Raw genomic sequence first — 24790 nt, forward strand, 5'->3', positions numbered from 1 at the left:
GACACACTTCACACACACGACCCCACACGTGTGTAGGAACATGGCAGAAGTAGAAGAAGAAGAAGAAATGGCCTTAGGGGCTGGTGTAATAGAACTTCGCTGGCATGTGAGACCAAAGCTATAGTTCGATATTTACTGCAATCCAGTTTCGATCCCCTTCTGTGTAACATTCGACATCCTGTTTATATTGTAATGACCTAAAATATAGACATGATATGGGCTTTTGGTCTTATGCAGTGACAAGGAAACTACGTGAAACTCTTTATACGATGTATTATAGAAGACTTCCTTGTGAACAGTCGAGGTTTTCTTCTGAAGACGCAGAGCAAATTTCTCTGCGAAACATAAAGAGTTTCACCTTGTTTTCTTGTCTACAAGTACGAGCTGTGAAAGCATCAATGGTAACAGGCCGAAAATATATTCCACCTGACTGAGTGATTCAGACGGTTGAGGCGCTGGCGTTATGACCCCAATTTTGCCGGTTCGATCCCGGCTCAGTCCGGTGGTAATCTGAAGGTATTCAAATACGTCAGCCATGTGTCTGTATATTTACTTGGAAGTACTGCGAGACGAAATTCCGGCACCTCGGCGTCACCCAAAACTGGCAAAAGTAGTTAGTGGAACGAAAAAAGAAACGTTCCCCTTTGCAAAAAGCTAATGATCTTGAATATGTCTTTCCGTAAATAAAACTCATTGTTAAATCAAGGAGAACTGCAACTCTACGTCAAAGGAACTTAACTTGTAGCCGCGGCATCTTTCGCAGTCGAAGCCTACGATAACGATTAATGTGACGTCACGGATGGTACACTTTCTATTCCGACACACTCTATACAAATACACAACCGAAGCCGTAAAACAAATTCATGCCAAAAACTATAACATTATTTGTATTATTATTGTATATGCGAATAAGCCCGTTACTACTATGCAAATCCTTAGCGGCTTGCATTTGTCTTCCTTTTTGCCCATATGTATTTCATTTTACTGTTAGCTTCCTTTCTTTCTTCAGACCAGGTTGTTCCAGTCTTTATCTTTGGTCTTTCCTCTTGGTCAACTTGTCATTTGTGAATTTTGGATCTGATGATTAACCTATTTTGGACATCTGCTGGTGTAATTCCTGCCTGTTTCAAATCGGTTTTGATTTCGCCAATCCATTTCATTGTGTCTGTTTTAGCTTTACCCTTGTTTACATAGAGTTCGACTATTTGGTTACTAAGTCTGTCTGGGTGCATTCTTTTAATATGTCCATAGAATCTCAGCCTGCGTTCCCTAATGTCATTGTGAATGTTTGTGCATTGTTTGATTTCCTGTCTGCCTCTAAGTTGGCATTGTCCATTGGCGACTTTTAGGCCTTTTTATCAATGTTTTTAACCCTACACTGCATGAATTTATTTACACCCACAACTCTGACGTGAAAATATTATTAGAGGGAGATTAGATATGTAACATCACATTGACAACATATTTTTGATGTATTTGATCATCCTGGTGGGCAAAAAGGGAAAAATTCAGGAATGTGCAAAAACGCTACATCATGCATTGAAGGCTACTAATGTAACCCAGTATAGTATATGAGCAGAATTATTGTTTATTACTTATAATAACATATAAAACTAATAAAATTATTTTTAAACAATTAAAAGAGATTTATAACATTGAAGGAATTGGAAAATAATAGCTTGCTCAAATGGATAGGTCATATCCGCAGTTCAACTGATGTGATAGCCTTTGAAACAATCTGCATTCTTTTTCAAACGCAGTGCTGCTCAGTCATGGCCATCCATCAACGGCTGCTAATTTCAGATGACCACCAGCCATAAAACATAGATTGCATGGTTGCTGGGTAACATTGATTGGCCATCCATCCATACTTCATATCATAGCCTGCACGGTTGCAGGTAACAATGTCTGGCCATGCATCCACACCGTACATCACAGCCTGCAGAGTTGCTTTGGTTACACTTTTGTCAGGCTACCTTCCGTAACGCATATTTTCAGATGATCCCCAGGTATAAGACATTTATGTCAAAAGGAATTACTAATATATTTGATAAAGGTAAACAAATCCATGTTGAGAAAACGCAATATAAATTACAATAAATATGATTATTATTATTATTATTATTATTATTATTATTATTATTATTATTATTATTATTATTATTATTATTATTATTATTATTATTATGACTTAAATCTTGCAGCATTAATGAAATAATCATCAATAGAACACTATCAATAAGTACTTCAAGTCATTGCTGCCCGTAACCTTCAAACATGCATCTGAAAATAAATGCCATAGCTGCATGATGTAGCAAAAACGCTACACTCATATTTCATGACTTTTTAGTAACAAATATTGTAAATTAAACATTATTAGACATTTATGCTAAAAGATAAGGATATTGTGGATAGTGCAGTATTTTTGTTAAACTTCAGTCGTCAGCGAATCACCTAGAATTATATTTCAATGCTACTTATGCATGTACAGCCGCCATGACACATGTCCAACTGCCACAGGCTAAGATAATATAGCACATAGATGGAGAAAATCATTGCCCTTAGCCCCCTGTAGCATAATTTCTGGAAGTACAGATTTCAAAGATATTATGTACATAGCTAGGTTTGCCATCTTTTAGCAAATTATTGGACTAAAAGAAGAAGAATATTATGTAGCGAAAACGCTACACTATGCAGTGTAGGGTTAATATCTGCTTTCCTGTTCAAACTTAGCGTCTCTGATTCATAAAGGCATTCGTTTAATGACTATTGTATTGACATAGTTTTGTGTGCTTGGAAATACATTTTTTGTTATAGATATTTTGTGTAGTTGCAGTTTCCATCTTTTGGCATCTAATTTCATTGGGTTTGTTTCGAGTCCATTTTTATGAATTGTTTCACCAAGATACTTATATTGTGATACTCGTTTAATTTTGCCATCCTTGGTACTTGTTTGTTGCAGGTTATGTATTCCATCTTTTCAAAAGATATCTGAAGGTCGACTTTCTCCGCAATTTCTTTCAGGAGTTCAATCTGATTTTGGGCTGTTAAAACGTCTCGGGTTAATATTGCTAGGCCATCCACAAATGCTCGGCAATCTATCGCTAGTTCTCCTCTGCCTAAAGTGATTGGTTAGTGAATTTTGAGGGCCAATTTCTATTTGCGCCATACTTGTATCACCTTTTCAAGGATGGAGTTGAAGTATAAAGGTGAGAGTCCATCTCCTTGTCTTACTCCCGTTTTGATATTATTATTATTATTATTATTATTATTATTATTATTATTATTATTATTATTATTATTATTATTATTATTATTATTTGCGTATGGACCCTGTTGGATCACGCATTGCATTTATGATTCGCCTTTCTAACAGACCATATTGCTTTCATTCTTTCACTGTGTGTCTGTTTTCTTTCCTCTGACCACTTAATCCGCGATCTTTTAGGGACTTTATTCTCTGGCTTTACTACCCAGCTATTTATCTTGTAACAGTAAATGTTTCTGTCCAGTATTTCTGATGTTTCTATCTGGGCCTTTTCCAGATCATTTTTAACATCTTGTATCCATGGTACGTTTTTCAGTTTTTCAGTATATGTCTAAATCTTGTGGGTTAACCTTGTCCATAGAATTTCAGTGTTCGTTTCCTGATGTCTGCGGCAAGGTTGGACAGTCTTTCCGTAGCTTTGTGTGATTTGAGTCTATACCCTTCTTATTTTTTCTCAGGGCCGTGAATTTTCCTCAAGATCTTCCTTTCCTCCTTCAAGATGTTTTCCAGATCACGTTTAGTATTAAGTACCAAGATTTCACTTGCATACATCACTTCAGATTTAATCACCGTCTTATAGTGTTTGATTTTTGTATGTATTATTATTATTATTATTATTATTATTATTATTATTATTATTATTATTATTATTATTGAAATATATTCCAAAATACTGATGATTTGTCTGATAATCTGGGACATTCCATCATATTAAGAAAATCATAAAAATAAGAACGTAAGAAATACAGGAAAATGAATCCTATGGTATCAAAGAGCTAACATGGTGTTGCTATTACATATCCAGCAGCTCTTGTATTAGCTACAGTTAACGATTAGACAGAGTCACATCGCTCCCTCGGCCCAACAGCATGCCTTGTTGTGGTCTGCCTCTGGCCACTGCAACATCAGCTTCTAAAATACGATTCACAATATTCCCCGCAGTGCGGGCTTTACCGCGTAATTTTCACGCAAGAGATCAGTTTTGTCCGTGCACTCTACTGTGAACGAATGCCCTTATGGACAAGGCTAGAAATTAGTATATATATTACTGAATACATTCTCCACTTACGGGAAAGTTACAATGAAACTGTTATAATGTAAAGTAGCTAATATTTGACATAAACATAAACACTGCAAAAACTAAACTACCAAAAATGTGTTCGTAATTTCGTCCCCCATCAAATTTATGTAATGAGCAATTAATATTATTATATTTTTCCTTTCTAACTTCACCAAAAACTATCTCTGCATTGAATTACTCGAAGGCCATTTATGAAAAATGTTTTCCTCTTATTCTTTTTAACAATAGTCTTTCAGCATTGTTCGTGAGATGTTAAACTCTTTACTTACACGTTTGTAACAGATTATCTTGTCCCTCACTTCTTAAATAGCCTTTTTCATAGCCTCCTTATCCCACTGCTTGTGTTTTCCCATCTGAAAATAATAATAAAATTCATAATAACAAATAAGATGAAGGGGGATGAAATTACGAACACTCCCTGATTTATTATAATAGCCGCTACAGTAACTCATGCCAACCACCTCACTGTAGCGATTACACGCTAGGAACTATACCACACGACTGAAATGCAGACCAGTATCTCATACATATATCAGTGCCTACTCTAGGAAAAACAAGCTCTTAATTTGAATGCTGCACTAACTGAGCTCAGCCTAAAAAATGAATCCTCCTTGTACAAGGAAACTAAATGTGGTGAACACAACCAACTCTCACGACAAGACAACGGGATGAGGCCACGCGTATGAGCGCGGCTAAACATTAGGTTTCAACCGTGCTAACTGAAATTCCCTAGGGGTGGCCTACCTTAATACTATTACCAACACAACTACATTTTAAAAACTGAACAAGCCTCTATCTGGCCCTCGGCCTTAATTTTGCATGTAGAATAAGTTCCGCGTAATAAAGTCTCTAATTACTGTTTGTTGTTCGGGTCATTAGTCCCTAGAATAGTTTGACGCAGCCCTCCATGCCAACCTACCCTGTGCTAAAATTTTCAGTTCTACGTAACTAGTACATCCTAAATCTACTCCAATCTCTTTGTCATACTTATATCTTGGTCTACCTCTACCATTCTTACCACCTACACTTCCCTTAAAATCCAGTTGAACACGTCCTGGGTGTCTTAAGATGTGTCCTTTCATTTTATATAGGTATCCACAAATATTTACAAAGGAAATAATATTGCAACATACTAATACTCAACAAATGTGCGCAAATGATGCCCCTAAACACTTTTTTCTACTTTTTTTTATGGAATCTGTCCTTCAGTATCACCGCAACTGCGGACTGGATCTTCCTGCTGCCTGGTGTAACTCAGAGGAAAAGTCGTTCCTAGAAACTTTCTCACAATATGGCAGGTGATCAGGATGGTAGCTTTCTGCAGTTCAAGGTACGTGTGGCCGCGGACCTGTGCAAGCTGTTCATGGTATGATGGCTTCGTGATGTACACGCCGTACTGTAGGAAGCGCGCCAAGTCCATCAGTTGATCGATTTGGGCGACTTTACGAATGTTATGAGTTGTATTTGTGAATGTAATGCATCGTAATTGAGAGCATTCCTTGGATAATTGTGACTGTTGACAGACATACCTTTATTGTCAAGTATACCGCATGATCCTTCTCTAAATTTATCACATCAGGATTTACATAAACAGCTCTTCCTGTGATACGTAATGAAACCTCATAGTTTAGGTTAGGTAGATTATTTTCATGTGATGAGTGATGTAAATTCAAGGAACGTAATGCTTCTTCTAGAATATATTCATTGAATCGATTCCGTAGACCATAGCATATTTGTATAGAATTATAATGTTAATAATTTATATACATTGCCACAATGAAAAAAATTGTGCGCATCAAGACCAAAATCCAACTATACACGTGTCTATACACACTATACACAAATATTCTTATTTCTTTTGAATGAGTGCAGGAGAAATTTATGGAAGACGAAAATCATAACCGAAAATGTAACTATTATGAAGATTACAGGAGTATGTTTCACTTATTTTTCCGAGCTGAGGATGTGTTCTACTTATGACTTTCTTCTTGTTACGTAGATTATGGCAGTGTGTTTTGTTGTTGATAACGTACAATCCTAAAAGTAAGACACATGATCAGTGACCAAGTGACCCTACATTTGTGACCTCGATAATGTTGTGAGATGGACAGCAGGCAATAGTAAGTTGATAAACAGGGTTAAAAGTCAGATTGTGAGTTTCACAAGTAGGAAAAGTCCTCTCAGTTTTAATTACTGCCTTGATGGGGTGAAAGTTCCTTTTGGAGATCATTGTAAGTATCTAAGTGTTAATATAAGGAAAGATCTTCATTGGGGTAATCACATAAATGGGATTGTAAATAAAGGCTACAGATTTCTGCATATGCTTATGAGGGTTTTTAGGGATTGTAGTAAGGATGTAAAGGACAGGGCATATAAGTCTCTTGTAAGACCCCAACTAGAGTACAGTTCCAGTGTATGGGACTCTCACCAGGATAACCTGATTCAAGAAGTGGAAAAAAATGCAAAGAAAAGCAGATCGATTTGTTCTGGGTGATTTTCGACAAAAGAGTAGCATTAAAATTTTTTTGTAAAGTTTGGGTTGGGAAGAATTGAGAGAAAGAAGAAGAGCTGCTCGACTAAGTGGTATGTTCCGAGCTGTCAGTGTACAGATGCCATGGAATGACATTAGTAGACGAATAAGTTTGAGTGGCGTCTTTAGAAGTAGGAAAGATCACAATATGAAGATAAAGTTGGAATTCAAGAGGACAAATTGAGGCAAATATTCATTTATGAGAAGTTGAGTAAGGGGTTGGAATAACCTACCAAGGGAGATGTTCAATAAATTTCCAATTTCTTTGCAATCATTTAAGGAAAGGCTAGGAAAACAACAGACAGGGAATCTGCCACCTGGGTGACTGCCCTAAATGCAGATGATTAGTGACTGATGTGATTGATTGAAGTGAGCCTACATTTGTTTTATTTCTTGGGTTAGGCAATGTTGGGAACGTGCAATGAAAGCAGGATCGAGTCCGAAATATAGAACGAAATGCACTTTATAAAACCCAACCTTCTGTTGAAATATTTCATCAGTGTTATACATGCACTTTTAACAATTTAAATTTTGCTGTTGCTAGTTGATAATATTTAGGTATTACAAGTACTGCAATTTAATTCCTTGAAGTACAGTGCCAAGAGTCCGAAGAAAAGAAACCACGAAAGCTGCACTGCATTTATGACCGTTTAGATGTATTGTGCCAAAGCCTTCTTTTTATTTGTGTACGTTCGTTGTCTCCTTATATTTATTAATGCACAACAATTAGGATTTTTTGGGTACATGGACGAGTAATACAATCTTTATGATTTGACCACTTTTACTCATTTGAAGTCTTCTTGTTCTTCTTTTTCTACCGATTTTCCCACACTTGTGGGGTCGCGGGTGAGAGCTGTGTCACACATGTGGATTTTGCACTGTTTTACGGCCGGATGTCCTTCCTGACACTAACCCTATATGGAGGGATGTGATCACTATTGCGTGTTTCTGTGGTGATTGGTAGTGTAGTGTGTTGTGTGAATGTGAAGAGGAGGATGTTGGGACAAACACAAACACCCAGTCCCCAGGCCCAACCGGGAACCGAACCCGAGACCATCTGAACCCAAGGCCACAACGCTGACCATTCAACGAATTATCACATTTGAAGTTTACTTCTTTTAAAATCTATAGACCTAACTTACGAGATATCAAACGATGACAGGTGTTGCTGATCTCACCTGTTCTATTGATACACAAGGCACTGACTGATCATGTACTTGCATTGCGTGGATCGGACGGAGCAAACTGTTTGCCTCATTGCGTGACGTCATCCGAGCTACAGTACGGACTGTACATCAGGAAGTTAGTGATTTTAATTACCGCAGACATCATATTTCTATGGCCAAATCTGTGTATGTTGACATGTTTGTGGCTATAGTTTTTTGCAAATTCAAATACTTCAGCCTCGCGTCAGTCGATTTTTGGCACCTAAAAGAACTCCTGCGGGACTAAATTCCGGCCCCTTTCTGTCTCCGAAAACCGTACAAGTAGTTTAGTGGAACATTAAGCCAATAAAATCATCATCATGTTTGCACATTGAAGGTGTTTGAACAAGTAATTTGTTTAACGGATGCGGATCTATTTGCTTTACCTAGTAGAATAATATCTGGCCTATTGCTGCTTAGTGTGTTATAACATCTCGGTTGCACAGAAGCTTGAACGAAGTGTTTCCGAGAACGGATGGAGGTGTGCATATCGAATATGCAGTTGGTGACTGGAGAAATCCACATTTTCATAAAGTTTTTGGTGAAGGATTTTAGGTAACTGATCATGTCAGTGCTTATGGTCGGTGCTGGCCAAGTATGGGAAGCCACAGATGACGTGCTGTATTAATTTCTTTTGATTCGTTGCGCCCAACTAAGGAGCACGTTTGAACTCATTAGCACTTTCTTCTTTTTCTTCTCCTCTTTTCAGTATCTCTTCATCCTCTCGCTGTGTTCCTTTTTACGTTGTTCAGTTCATCCTGTATTTAGTCGGGTGGGCTTTACAGAAAATTGGTGTTTGTGAATTAATGTTCTGAATTTTATTCTACCTGGTATGTCTTCTTCGTTAATAACAATTTCATTTAGGTCGTCCCTGACTTCTTATAGCAAATTATTATGCTTTTTCATTGACAAGGCTACGTTTAATATTTTCTTTGTGAGCTTGTTTTATCCATTCTATATAAGTAACCATAACATTGCAATCGCCGTTTCCTGATGGCATCTGTGATTTTTTCTGTAACTTGATGAATTTCATGTGACATCTTTTTCATCCAAATTCCGTTTTCGCATTTTTGCCCTAAGATTTTTCTGTGCTGTATTTTTGTTGCTATTATTTTTTTCTCACACCGTTGTACCCAACTAAGGAGCACGGTTGAACTTATTTCTTTCTTGTCTTCCCAGAAGTTCTTCATCATACCGCTGTGTTCTTCCTCCCTTCATGCAGTGGTGGTGTTTCAGCAAAATTATGTTTGTTCACCAACGTTCCAAAGTTAGGCTTGTCCAATGTGAATACACCTGTCATGCTGATTTCTTGATGGTATTTTTCAATTTCGATTATCCAATTATTCTTGACTTTTAGAGAGGAGGCATCATTAAGTATCCTTTTAGTACGTCTTTCATTGTCCAGTCTTTGAATATGACCATAAAATTTCAGTCGTCTTCTTCCAATAGTGTCTGATGTTTTCTAAGAATGCTGGTAAAATTCAGGAGACCCTCTTTTCATCCACATTCCTTCAATGCATACTGGGTCAAAGATTTACCTACAGTTTTTCCTTTCTTGGTTTTCTAAATTTTTAGTTAGTTATCTGCGTATAAGTCTTCAGGCTTAATTACAGTGTTATAGTGTTTCGGAGATATTCATTTTTTGTTGTACCTGTTCCATGTGATTCTATAGGCATTTGTAATTCCCTCTTTGTTTGCTTCTCGATTTAATCGGGATGACATTATTATTATTATTGTTTCTTCATTCCTCGATTATGGTCTACTTTGGACCACGGTACCCAGTCCTAATGTCTTTCTTTATAAGTTGCTTCATGTCGCACCGACACAGATAGGTTTTATGGTGACGATGGGCTAGGAGTGGGAAGGAAGTGGCCGTAGCCTTAATTAAGGTACAATCCCAACATTTCCCTGGTGTGAAAATGGGAAACCACGGTAAACCATTTTCATGGGTTCCGAGTGTGGGGTTCAAACCCACTATCTCCCGGATGCAAATTATTGTTATTATTATTATTATTATTATTATTATTATTATTATTATTATTATTATTATTAATTCATGTTTGGCGGTCTCAGTGAACGTCTCCGCAATATTCCCTTAATATCCGATTAGAAATTGGACCAGAGCATGAATAATTGTCTTTCACTCTCCCATTTAGGAGCTCTTTGCCAAAGATGCATGTTTTCATTCTCTGAGTATGCGTACGGCGACAATAGTGCATAAATTATCAACTTTCTTGCGGTTTCTCTCCAGCATTCTCCGCATACGTTTTTGTTCCATTTTCAGTACTTCCTATTGTTTATTCAGTTCTTGCTCTTCCCAGAAGCGAAATGATTTGTTAGTCGTAATAAATTACGTCATTGCGGAGAAGGAAGAAGTTGTCTGTACCAAACAAATGCAGGATATGAAAGCTCTTTAGCGCAGCGCGAATAGTAGTGACCTACTCTGGGCGGTTCAATAGCGATTTGTCGCCTGAGGGCTGGCAATGAGGATATCACCCGCGTGACTGCACCAGCAAATGTTGACGAGCAGAAGATTTCAATAACGCTAGAAAGAGATAATGAGGCTTTTCCAAACGGACGCAACTTTTATACCACTGTGATAGGATCTAGTGATGTACCTGAGCCCGGCTCGAACTGCTCGCACAGATGACGTCACAGTTCGAAAATGTTCGAAATTTTGTGCACGCCGCAACCTAGCGGCTTGTTCTTACTGGAACATCCACGGAACATCCAGAGAACTCAAGCTTAAAGGTGTTTAAAGGTGGCAATACACGTACAGGATATCCTCCGGGATTTCCTCCTAGCAAACCCTCTCCCACACACAGACAGGATTTTCCTCAAGGAAATCCTCTAGGAAAAGGCCATGGAGATTTTATCCATGTTCAACTCCAGGTCAACACATCAGTTTTGTGTCGACTGGTGGTGGTTGTTGTTCTCGTGGTTTTGCCATTTGTTTTCATCATGGCCTCAGTGAATGATATTCTCTCGGCTGTCGGATGTGTGATTGCATGGGACTGATTTCTCAAGTAAAGGTGCAGAAGAGGTGTATATGGTGCAATGGGTAGCTATTGAAGAGAAGCGTGGATCACCTCAAAATTCTAATTGCTGTACTCCCAAAAGATTACCACAAGTAAGGTAGGGGACCAAATTCCGTCCCCGCACCTAATTCCTTTCCCTTAGGGATTTCCAGTTTGCACGGTTGGTACCTAATATTTAGCCTCTTCCCGTTGTCATGTTGTGCGAGTTGGTTGCATACACCACGTTTAGTTTCCATGTACAAGGAGGATTCACTTTTCTTACTGAGTTGAGTTAATGCAGCATTCAAATTAAGAGCCTGTTATTCCTAGAGTGTATTAAATACTAGACATGATTTTAGTCGTGTGGTGTAGTTCCTGGCGTGTAATCGCTACAGTGAGGTGGTTGGCGTGAGTTACTCTAGCAGCCATTATGATAAATCAGGGAATGCCCGTAATTTCGTCCCCTTCATTTTATTTGTTATTTATGACTTTTATTATATATTTTTCAGATGGGAAAATGCAAGCAGTCGGTTAAGGAGGCTTTTAAGGCATTAAAGGACAAGATAATGGGTTACAAAGTGCAAGTAAAGCGTTTAACACCCCACGAGTAACGATGACAAATTATGTTAAAAAGAATACCAAGAAAATATTTTTCATAAAGAGCATGTGTATGGTAAGATTAGAAAGGAAACATATATTGAAATTATTTGTACTTCTCATAAATTTGGTAGGGGACGAAATTACGAACACATTTTTGGTAGTTTAGTTATTGCAGTGTTTACGTCAAATATTAACTACCTGACGTTATAACAGTTTCATTGTAACTTGCCTGTAAGTAGAAAATATATTCAATAATACATACACCGTAGTAGTTGTTAGTGTGATTAGCTGCCACCCCCAGAGGTCCGGGTTCGATTCCCGGCTCTGCCACGAAGTTTGAAAAGTGGTACGAGGGCTGGAACGGGGTCCACTCAGCCTCGGGAGATCAACTGAGTAGAGGTGGGTTCGATTCCCACCTCAGCCATCCTAGAAGTCGTTTTCCGTGGTTTCCCACTTTTCCTCCAGGCAAATGGCGGGATGGTACCTAACATAAGGCTGCGGCCGCTTCCTTCCCTCTTCATTGCATATCCCATCCAATCTTCCCATCCCCCTCAAAGCCCCTGTTCAGCATACCAGGTGAGGCCGAATGGGCGAGGTACTGGTCGTTCTCCCCATTTGTATCCCCCGACCCAAAGTCTGAAGCTCCAGGACACTGCCCTTGAGGTGGTAGAGTTGGCATCCCTTGCTGAGTCTGAGGGAAAAACCGACCCTGGAGGGTAAACTGATTAAGAAGAAGAAAAAATAATTTCTAGCATTGTCCATAATATTCGTGTATTTCTACAAGTCCAAATCTGCTATGGGAATGAAATACGGGTCCCCTACTTACCGGAGGATTGACCTCGATACAAATTACCTCTTTTTCCAGTGGTCATCCCTTTTATTGCTAATGAAAATACGGTTATAAGGCAATCCATTCTTAGCTTCATACACGCAGCAAAGTATGGCCTCAAGGTGGAAAATGAATTGATTATTGTTCGGTAATTTTCAGTGTCTCCCCTACCAGCGTGGCCTCATAGACACCGTCACACACGTTGGGGAATTCCTCAAGGCTTGGACTGTTCAGGCCGAACCTTGAGGAAATCGTGCTCATGTATGACCACCTTAAGAGCACAACGCAGAAGGCATTCCGGCTAAAATGGCATTCCGGATTAAGAGGCCCGATCTACATGATGCGGATTCCTCTGCCATCACCTGAAGACGACCGCATATTGGCTAGCGGAGTCCCCATCCACCATCACCACAAAGTGGAGGCATCCCGTGCCTCCCGCTACAATCTATCCGGTGTAAGCGACGCCTCGTCTACATTCGGCAGCACTTTTCACACGTGTGTTTTAATATGCGAGGTAGTAGATGCTAACGTCAATAAGGAAGAACAACATTTACATAGCACACATCCTGCATGTTGACAATTCGCAATTGTTACTAACAAGAAATATTCCCACGCTTCGCTCTTCATCCTTTCTACTTTAGTAATCCATATTGTTTCCTCTCAAGGTTTGTTGTCACCCTGTCCATGTTCGCAGTGAACGTCGTAGTGACTGCGAATGTGCTTAAGAGAGCAAGCCTAACCTCACAGTCACCATCTTGTAGGGCATAACCTCACAGGGCGTAGTTTTATGGGCAGATACCCTTCCCGACGTCAAAAGTCGACATCTTTGATCGGCCTAACCTCATTTTAATGGCTAGATGCCCTTCCTGATGCCATCTTGAGTAGTAGGGCAATGGGTATTCTCGCGACGCCATTTCGAGTAGTAGGGCAATATTGATTCGCGTAAGAGAGCAAGCCTAACCTCATGGAGCGGCCTAAAGTTACTTTTACGGCTAGATGCCCTTCCCGACGACATATTGAGTAGTAGGGCAATGGAGATTCTTGCGACGCTATCGTAAGTAGTTGGGCAATGTGAAATCGCGTAAGAGAGCAAGCCTAACATTATAGAGGGGCCTAACTTCACTTTTACGGTGAGATGCCCTTCCCGACACCATCTTGTGTAGTAGGGCAATGGGGATTCGCGGATTTTTCCGACGCCATCTTGAGTAGTAGGGCAATGGGGATTCGCATAAGAGAGCACACCTAACGATATGGAGGTGCCTAACTACACAGGGCACAGTTTTACGGTCAGATGACCTTTCCGTCGCCATTTTGATCCTCACACCAGAAGAGACACATATGACCTAACCTAGTTTTATGGCCAATTGCCCTTTCCGACGTCATCTTGGAGGGACCTAGCTACTCAGCACAAAAAATGTTGACGAGGTGGCTCAGAACCCGTATAGCCCAACTACTTCTATACATGGGATATTTTACTTAGTAAAAACTCCCCCCTAAAGCGTTAGGAGAATGCTTGAAAGAACTCCATCCTCTCTTGAACTGTACGAGTTTAGAACCGGCAACACCAGAAAATACCCACGCCTTGCCACTGATGTATACCCTCACCTCTCTGCATATTACCCCGGCCCTGTGCCACACTCTAAACCTCCACGGTCTCCCAATAGGTGGAGCAGTCGGTTTTGTGTCACCGACAACTTCCCTCAAAAGTTCGATTTTCAATATCACTTCGCTTGGGAGGGAGATGGAAGGGGAAGGCGGCTTAGTGGAACGTGCCTTTATTAGGAAAAGGGGGTCATACAGACGGAGAGAACTCCAGAAGGGATTTAAAAATTATTAGTATTATATCTCAGATATAAAATGGAACGGAAACCTGACCTGGACTAAAGCGGGTGATCGGATCTGTATCTCCGGGGCTGAGGGCACGTTTCAAGTGAGGTGAGGTTTCTATTTTCTTGAATTAAAACAGATAAAAGAGAATCCTTCGCAGGCAATTACAAAGTATATGCCAGGCCTTTTCCATTAGGAATGAAATATTTACAAGTTTCGGATCGTCTTTGTATACTCCCTGGCACGTAAGCCTATAAACTAAAGGATACAACCTCACCCTTTCTCCCCTGTTAATAATAAAGGTAGTGATTTTTAGTTATTTTCTAGCTGTCGTGTTCGAGTCAGTGTCGCTAACCATAGAGTTTAGGGACCCTACTTGCCGATACGACGTCTTACAGTTATTGTTAATCTGGTAGGTTGGCACTATAGAATCCGAAAAGGAAAAAAACCATTACCTCCTCTATAATGATCAGTTCAGTTTAAATGGAAGTAAATTTCGTTATCAACCTATTTCATGAATTACGAAACTTACGTACTGCCAATGCCGTGTTGTTAAAATCACTAGTGCTACATTTGCGTGTATAAGAAAAGCAAAAAAAATGTATTATAAACATTCTACATTGAGCCCTATCCCACAAATGTAATTATAAGTGTTAGAACTAAAAACAAATAATAGTTTAAATATGAAATTACGATTTTTATTTATTTTTTTATATTTTTTTCCTCTTTCATGTAAAGATTAAATTAGATAAGATGTTAAATACTGTTCCCTACTCATTGTAAATATAATATTAGAATAGTTTAGATATTATAATATTAGACTGATTGAAACAAAAAAAGTGTAAACATTTGCCACTGTAATTGGGATTAGAAATCCTGTAGTGCGCAGTAAATAAATAAATAAATAAATATTTTCTTTTTTCTGTGGTATTGTAAATCTGTTTGGATAATACCAGGTAAGTAGAATTGTGATATGTTCAAATAAAACATTTAATGACGTAGTTAGTGTGAAATGATTATCAGAGCATTTTATTAATTACCGTCGTATGTCATCCAATATTTACGTATAGAATTCGATTAGGATGTCTTAGAAGCAAGAAAAATCTGCAAGAAATCATCAGAAAAGGAAAGCAACATTACCTCCTCTATGAAGATAAGTTCAGCTTAAATGGAAAGAAATTTCGTTATCAACCTAACCTAACTTAACCTAACCTTGTTTTGTCTTGTCACAACTTTACACAGCCTTTGTGTATTCTAATTGAGTTACGGCATAAGTACATGCCACATATTTGCTTGTATGTATTATTACAGCGTGGTTTCTCTTCAGTCCGCCGAGTAATAGCAAATTTCAAGAAGGGAGCTGAATTATTTACACAATGCAAACACCGAAGAATATGGTTATAGTAATGCATTAATCAAAATAAAGGCAGAAATATAAAATATTAAATTGAGTGAGGTTGGGAGAGAATGTTTATTTCCTTAATTCCTCATTAAGCTTGAAAATCGACTTAATTATGAGTGTCTTGGTTGATCACTTATTATCATTTACTTGGGTAAGGGAACCTCCATTTTTGATACATTAAGGTCAGTTTTTTTTATGGTTATGTCTCGTGATTTCAATGTGTAACTAGTCAAGTTAATTTCAGTGATGAGCCATTAAAAACAAGAGATTAGGGCGTCGATATTGTATAGCCTTACGTGATAAGTACTGTAAGTCACGCCAATTGTTTTCAGTGAAGAAATTCCGTTAAATAATCCTTTAAAATTGCTGCAAATATAACCTAATGTACTTCGTAATAAAAATTAAACAGGTTTCTGTGAAAATCTCGTGCGTAGAATACGTTTTATAACAGTGAACTGACGAATACATGTAAGTGAAAAAAGTGCGTTTTTAATAATACGGACAGACAAGATCAAATACCTGGGTGAACGGATCCAATTCGACGGACCGGATAAAGAGGCGAACAAGGCAATAGACAGAAAATTAGATATGGCCTACAAGCTAACAGACAACAGGTATAACAAACGGGAAATATCATACAAGGCCAAAATCCGACTTTTTAACTCAGTATGTGATAGTTCATATTATTACCATTATTATTATTATGATTATTATTTCATTTGTATATTTATTCTTAAACATGCTAAGTTGGAAGGTCTCCATAATTATGTGATATGAGTAATTTGTTTTGTACAAACGAATGGGAAAACAGTGTATTTACAAGTCGGATACTTTGTATGAGTCATGTGGAAGAGCCCAGAATCCGTTGATGTTATTGTCTTCGGATCCGGAAGCAGTTGGGGGCGTAGTCTTGGAATGACGAGAAGAACTTCCACTCGTGATTGATGGCCAGGATCAATCTCAACGTATCATGTGAGAGAAATGGGAAGCTGAGGTCTAATTTGGCATGTGAGAGAACGGTGGAGAAGACTTGACTTCAAACTTTGGTGGGGGAGGCTTGACTTCAAACTTTGTAAGGAAGAGGAGATGTAACTTTGGTGAAACGTGAACTGATAATGTTTTGGAATGTGAAGTGTGGCAATAACCTACAACTGTGGAGTGCTTAGTCACTTGGTATTGTATCCCTTGTGACGGCTTAGTATAATATGTTGGTGAATACTATGGGGCACGGTTTCTCACACTTTTCAAAATTTATGTTCTGGAGCAACAAGCGAGTGTTGCTCGAGTGAATGTACCTTTAAACCAATGGAAACCTTCCAGCTTAAAATATTAAGAATAAGTATACAAATGAAATAATAATAATCATAATAATACGAATATGGCAATAATATCTCCTACTTCTGAATACGCTGCGAGGGTGTGATATATGTACTATCACAAGTAATAAAACCGGAAGGCTTGTACGCTTCAGAGTGCCAGATTTTAAGGCGACACTCCGTATATAAAATTATTTTTACCTAATGCATGGATTTTCACGAAATTTTTCGTGGGAATGTCACCTACATAAAAGTAAAGATATCACGAACATTTCTTTCATTTACAATTAGTCTTTCCAAAATAACTTTCTTGTTGAAATTTTTAATTCCATTTTTTCATGAAATTTAATTAACATGTTAATGTAAATTCGTAATTATGTAGATAATACTTCTTGTAAAAGCACTATGTATCGATTCTTCTGTACATGATTTATATAAGGAGATACGTAGTGAAGTTTGTGTAATTTTTAGGTTCTAAAATTTTGGGCTTAAAAATCCCTACTACTTGAAAAAATCTGCTATCTAAAATTCCATACGCAGGTTTCTTAATATAGATGTGATACATATACCATACAAATTTTGCTACATTTGGCAAAATGTTATAGGTGAAAAATGGGATTTAATTGTAAAATTGCAATTTGCAGACAAAGCATTATTGCAGTGATATTTTTTTTAAAATTCGGTGGAATAACTTCGTGACAAGAAATAAGAAACTCAATCCTTTCAATTTCAGTTATAAAAACGTCACAAAAATAACTAAAATATCGAGTGTCGACTTAAATTTTTAAAATGGGGAGCTGCAAGAACTCGAAAACAAAAGGAAAGGAGATTCTGGGGAAAATTCTTGGACCACAGAAAACAACTGAAGAGACTTGGAGAAACGAGGAGCTCTACAAGTACAGTAAACCTGCGTTAACGGACACCTCTCACTGGCGGACACCTCTCACTGGCGGACACCTCTCACTGGCGGACCCCTCTCACTGGCGGACACCTCTCACCGGCGGACACACCATAGCCACGATAAATTCCAGTTAAACCTCTCCTAACGGACTCTTTCTTTTTCAAAAATACTCTATTTTTGTCCTGTACAGTATGTATTTGCTTACTTTTTGCACAGACGGTACTTCCAAGAATCGCAGACAGCGTAACTTTTGGTCCAGGCTGTACACATTCTTGGAAGGCAACAATAAACTACGCTATCACTTCCGGAAGTTGTGTGGTCTGACATGCTCGACAGCGCTGGAATTCGTACCTTCACTGTCAGGTTACTTTTCATTGACTCGTGGGCTTTTGATGTGTTCAGTTTTACGTTAGTAAATTGGTGTAACCTTGGCTCCGAGGAAGTTTTTAACTCTGAAAGAAAAGGTGGGCATAATAGACTATCATAAACGTGAGAAGTGTGGTGTGCGTAAACTGTCCGAAGTATTCAAGATTAGAAAGACACAGGCAGCTGAACTTGTGAAAAAGCAAGAGGAACTAGTGAATGAATGGCATTTGAATGGCAAAGAATAGTGCATTAAACTATTTCAAAGTGGTAGTGGAGTTGTCATTGACAAGGCAACGTTAAAGTGGTTCGCTAAAATAAGATGTCAGAATGTCCCTGTGTCAGGACCAATGATACAAGCAAAAGCGTTAGAATTCGCGGCAGAATTAAGTATTAGAGATTTGAAAGCCTCGAATGGCTGGCTTCAAAGATTCAGAAAGCGACATGGTATCAACAGAGTGATTTGCGGAAAATCATCCAGTATTAATATGGAGATTGTTCAAAACTGGAAGGAATAAAAGCCTTCAATCATAGAAGAGTATGCTCCGGAAAATATTTTGAATGCCAATGAAACTGAATTATTTATCCGTGCTTTACCCGACAAAACTTTGTGTTTCAAAGGAAATCGTTGTACTGGTGGAAATGTACGGTCTTGTTATGTTCAAGTAAGAGTGGAGAACGGGAGAAGCACCTTGTGATAGGAAAAGCTGCAAAACCAAGGTGTTTTAAGAATATAGACGTTACGAAGTTTGGCATTGAATTGAAAGAATGGATGAGCAGAGAAATAATGACAGAGTGGCTAGGAGAATTGGACAGAAAAATTCTACGTCAGGAGCGAAAAGTGTTATTAATCCTCGATAATGCAGCATCGCCTCCAGATACAATTAAATAGCAAAATGTGAAGATCGTCTTTTCCCCACCAAATGTAATATCAGTTTCTCAGGTGCTTGACCAAGGAGTGATCCAGAACTTCAAGGTCATGTACAGACAGTTAGTAATGAAGCACATAGTATCGGAACTTAATGGGAATGAAGTAACCCTTGAAACACTGACAAAGGGACTGAATGTTCACCACGCAATTTCGTGGATAACTAGTGCATGGTAAAACGTTACAGCCTCAAGAATTCGTAACTGCTTTCTGAAAGATGGGTTTCCCGCAAGTGGTGGACATCCCAAAATAGAATCGGATACCCTTCCTGACAGCATGGAAACAACACAACAGTTGATTAATACAGCAGGTTACAGTGTACAAGTGAACACCTACTGTGTATCGAAACTGATTCAGATATTCCAACAGTGTGTGAGAATGGAGACACGAAAACCATTCTTCAGTCAATCCAAGGGAAGAAGGACAAAAATAATTATTCTGACGAAAGAGGGAGTGAAGGTGATGCTAATGACGACTTTAAAGTGCTGCCAATAACCTCGTACAGTAAGGCTCTCAGCTTGTAGTAGTTGGCGTGATTTCGCGCTGGGATGGCCTCTTGTCTCATTTGTGGTTGGGCTAGCAATCGAAGACCTGGACCGCGGTATTGTACCTTCAGTTGTTTGATTGTCCTTTTCTTCGGTTGTTAGTACGCCACAGTTTCACTCGTCGAGAGCTCGATTTTTTTTTTTTTGTTTGAACACAACTATAGTGTTATTTCCCCTCTTGATGGCGATAATTTTCCATTGTAATCATAGAGTAATTTTGTTTGCACGTCACGAGACAAAGCGTATACTGTTCTTTCATGTGATAAAGTTTCACCAGGAGAATATAAAAACTTTCAGTAACACTGGAGGAGTTAATTATAGCTTTCGTGTCGGGTACAGACTGTACCGTGTATGTCACAGCATGCTCCTAGGCGTGGTAACACTAAAGTAACTTACAAATAGAAATTTGTTTGTCCTTGACATGCACTACCTACTGAACGCTTGCAACGGCTCGCTACTGTAGCCAGTGCTTAATGCAGTGCGTGAATACTGTCAAGTCGTTATACTTATTGCTAGTTTTATGTTATTTGGTTGAAGAGGCCCTTTTGCCCAGCATTTTAAAGGGCTTCATATACTATTCGTTCATTCATGAAATTTTCATCCATTGTGTGTCTTCTTTTCCTACCGCCTTTTCCCACATCTGTGGGGTCTCTGGTGCGAACTGTGTAGCACATGTGGATTTGGCCCTGTTTTACGGCCAGATGCCCTTCCTGACGTAACCCTATATGGAGGGAAGTAATTAATATTGCGTGTGTCTGTGATAATTGTTAGTGTGGGTATGTTGTCCGAATATTAAGAGGAGAGTTTTGGGACAGACACAAACACCCAGTCCCCGAGCCAGAAAAATTAATAAGAAATGATTAGAATCCTCGACCAGGCCGGAAATCGAACCTAGGACCCTCTGAACCGAAGGCCAGTACGCTGACCATTCAGCCAACGAGTGGGACTTTCATCCACTTCGTGTATTGTTGCTAATATATAGTCGCTGGTTTGACTGCTTCTCATTATGCGCAAATAAAAACCAACATGTTTTTCAGGAAATTAAGAATTTAATTCCTAATTTCAGTATCCAGTAATCGAGAGATAGTGGGTTCGAACCCCGCGGTCGGCAGCCCGGAAGATGGTTTTCCGTGGTTTCCCATTTTCTCACCAGGCAAATGATTGGGCTGTACCTTAATTAACGCCACGGCCGCTTCCGTTCCATTCCTAGGCCTTTCCTATCCCATCGTCGCAATAAGACATATCTGTGTCAGTGGGACGTAAAGCGAATGGCAAAAAGTTCCTGATTTGACCGCCTCTGTGATGTAGTGGTTAGTGTGATTAGCTCCCACCCCCAGAGGCCCGGATTCAATTTCCGGCTCTGCCACGAAATTTGAACATTTTTACGGGGGCTGGAACGAGGTCCACTCAGCCCCGGGAGGTCATATGAGTATGGGTGAGTTCGATTCCCACCTCAGCCATCCTGGAAGTGGTTTTCCGTGGTTTCCTACTTCTTCTTCAGGCAAAGGCCGAGATGGTACCTAACTTAAGGCTGTTGCCGCTTCCTTCCCTCTTCCTAGTCTATCCCTTCCAATCACCTATACTCCCACAAGGACCTTGTTCAGCACAGCAGGTGAGGCCGCCTGGGCGAGGTTCGTATCATTCTCCCCAGTTGTATCCCCCGATCTAATGTTTCACGCTCCAGGACACTGCATTTGAGGTGGTAGAGGTGATATCCGTCGCTGAGTCCGAGGGAAGAACCAACCCTGGAGGATAAACAGATTAAGAAGAGGAAGAATTCCTAATATAATAACCCCATTTAGAGTATGGTTCCAGTGTATGGGAACCACACGAGGACTACTCGATACGAGGACTGGAAGAGATCCGAATGAAATCAGCATGATTTGTTCTGGGTGATTTCCGACAAAGGAGTAGTGTTACAAAAATGTTGCAAGATTGGGGCTGAGAAAACTTAGGAGTAAGGAGACGAGATGTTCGACTATGTGGTATGTTTCAAGTTGTCAGTGGAGAGATGGCGTGGAATGGCATATGTAGACGAATAGGTTTGAATGAAGTTTTGAAAAGTAGGCAAGATCACAACATGTAGATAAAGGTAGAATTCAAGAGGACAGATTGGGCAAATATTCCTTTTTAGGAAGAGGAGTAAGAGTCTGGAATGAATTGATTGATTGATTGATTGATTGATTGATTGATTGATTGATTGATTGATTGATTGATTGATTGATTGATTAGTTGATCGATTGCTTAACTGATTGATTGATTGATTGATTGATTGATTGATTGATTGATTGATTGATTGATTGATTGATTGATTGATTGATTGATTGATTGATTGATTGATTGATTGATTGATTGATTGATTGATTGGTGGAGCAGACTTTTTTTAATACCAAACAGTTTCATTCCATCTTTTGCTTGCCGTCAGAAGTTTGGCGATAATCATGGTCATTCTAGTCTTTGAGTTTGTCTTATAGAAAAGCTACATCGTGCTTTACCGGGCGAGTTGGCCGTGCGCGTAGAGGCGCGCGGCTGTGAGCTTGCATCCGGGAGATAGTAGGTTCGAATCCCACTATCGGCAGCCCTGAAGATGGTTTTCCGTGGTTTCCCATTTTCACACCAGGCAAATGCTGGGGCTGTACCTTAATTAAGGCCACGGCCGCTTCCTTCCAACTCCTAGGCCTTTCCCATCCCATCGTCGCCATAAGACCTATCTGTGTCGGTGCGACGTAAAGCCCCTAGCAAAAAAACATCGTGCTTATCGCGCACAAGTTCCTCAGGTTCTTCAGCCAGGAGATTTTTCTTTGGCCAGGTTTTCGTTGTCCTGAGATCTTCTCCTGCATCACCAACTGTACGATCCTGTACTTTTCATTCCGCATTACGTGTCCAAAATATTCACGTTTCCACTTCTTGATGGAAAGGAGTACCTCGGTCCATCCTCTTCCTCCAGTCCACGAGATACGTACTGATGGACTCACGGTTCGAAGGCTCCAGCGATTGCCGAGATGCTTCTTCATTTTGATGAAGGTGTGTCACACATGTTCGATTCCTACCTCGATCTCTTGGCTGAGCTACCAGTGTCTTTCACATTACAACCAAGCACGAGTTTAGCCTGGATGGACCTCCACATGCTCATGATCGTGAATTTGGTCTTATTCGCGTTCAGCTTGAGCCTCCAGCTGTTGCAAGCAGTACGGTATCAATCCTCCTCCGTAGCAACATTAGCTGCAGTCCTCGAAGTCCGGCTTTGATTCCCGGTACTACCAGAAATTTAAGAATGGCAGGAGGGCTCATATTTGCTTAAAATGGAACATGCAGCTCACCTTCATTGGGGGTGTGCTTGAAAAGAGCTGCATCACCTCGAAATGATGCCACGAGTTTACACTATCTGCATAGCGAATGTTGTCAATGCGCTCTTCATTGATACAGATACCTTCTGTTGTGCTGTCCCCAGTGTTTCCAACAGTATTCCAACAGATTATTTGTTAAAAAGCAGAGGGAGTTAAGACACAACCCTAACGGGCTCGTCGCTGGATATCGGTCATCAACATCATCTACTTAAGCCGCCTTGTCACTGTACCCACAGTCCGGCTCCATGGCTAAATGGTTAGCGTGCTGGCCTTCGGTCACAGGGTTCCCGGGTTCAATTCCCGGCAGAGTCGGGAATTTTAACGAGATAATTGGTTAATTTCGCTGACACTGGGGCTGGGTGGATGTATTGTCTTCATCACCATTTCATCCTCATCACGACGCGCAGGTCGCCTACGGGAGTCAAATCAAAAGACTTGCATCTGGCGAGCCGAACTTGTCCTCGGTCACTCCCGGCACTAAAAGCCATACGCCATTTCACTGAACTGTATGAACCACCTGCCAGTTCTTGATGTATTTATTTATTTATTTATTTATTTATTCACAAAGCACAAGATACAGCTACACTGAGCAAATTTCACTTGCACTGCCAACAGACTATTTAACCAACGTAAACTTTCATAATAAAATATAACAAACATAACAAAATATAACAAGATCAGGTACACAGCCTACTAATAACAACTGTCCAAATCGAAAACCATAAGAATGTCCATATTCATAGCCAAGTCGTCGTGGGTCAAGATGGCGGTATAATCCCTTCACATCAACTTATCTTTAAGAGGCTATTTACACACCTCTCGAATACACTTTTATTCGATGCTATATCGAGTTCTTGTCTCCTGTTAATATTGTTAAAGAGTGTCGGGAGGCGGATTAGGAAAGATCGTTGAAGTATTGAGTGCTGAGTGTGGGGAATGTGGAGAAGGTCTTTGGTTCGGGTGGAGCGGGAAGGAACGCGGAGAGAGAAGAGTGAGACAAGATGTTCCGAGCGGTAATGCCCATTTAAGATCCCGTGGAGGAAACTCAGGTCAGCTACCTGTCGCCTGATGTGCAGCGGTGACATATTAATTGCCATTAATACCTGCTGCGTAGACAGATTTCTGAGCTTGGGGTTTCTGTTCCTTACAATTGCAGCAAAGAAGGACACTGCTCTGTCTAACTGCTTAGTATTGGAGGGAGAGGCTGTTGTCCAAATAGGAGAGCAGTAGTTTAAGAGAGGTTGAATGATCGTGAGGAAGAAGTGACGAAGAGCAATGGGGTCAGAAATTTCTGTGAAGCGATAGAGAATGCCTAGTAATTTCATGGCCTTGGTTGTATATGTTTCTATGTGGGTCTTAAATTGTAATTTTGTATCAAATATTACACCTAGGTCACGCTGTTGCGTAACTACGGTGATGGGCTTGTCGAGTAGGTAATATGATGTCGGTAGAGGAGATTTACGTAGTGTTATGGTCATGTGGCTGCATTTTTGTGGATTGGGGATAAGTTTCCAAGTACGGCACCAGTTCGAGAGGGCATTAAGTGAGGACTGTAGCAGAGCTGCATCTCCTGGATTCCTGATCTCCCTAAATATCTTGCAGTCGTCAGCAAAGAGTAGGGTATTGGCTGT

At 39.7% G+C, this 24790-nt stretch overlaps 1 long non-coding RNA gene across 1 annotated transcript in view; it reads left to right on the forward strand.

Annotated features, from left to right (window-relative positions):
• LOC137502999 (uncharacterized) overlaps nt 1–24790 on the forward strand; it is a 755060-nt gene that overhangs the window by 321155 nt on the left and 409115 nt on the right. The window lies entirely within an intron of this gene.

Source organism: Anabrus simplex, chromosome 14 (assembly GCF_040414725.1).
Source record: "Anabrus simplex isolate iqAnaSimp1 chromosome 14, ASM4041472v1, whole genome shotgun sequence".
In the NCBI taxonomy this organism is placed as follows: Eukaryota; Metazoa; Arthropoda; class Insecta; order Orthoptera; family Tettigoniidae; genus Anabrus; species Anabrus simplex.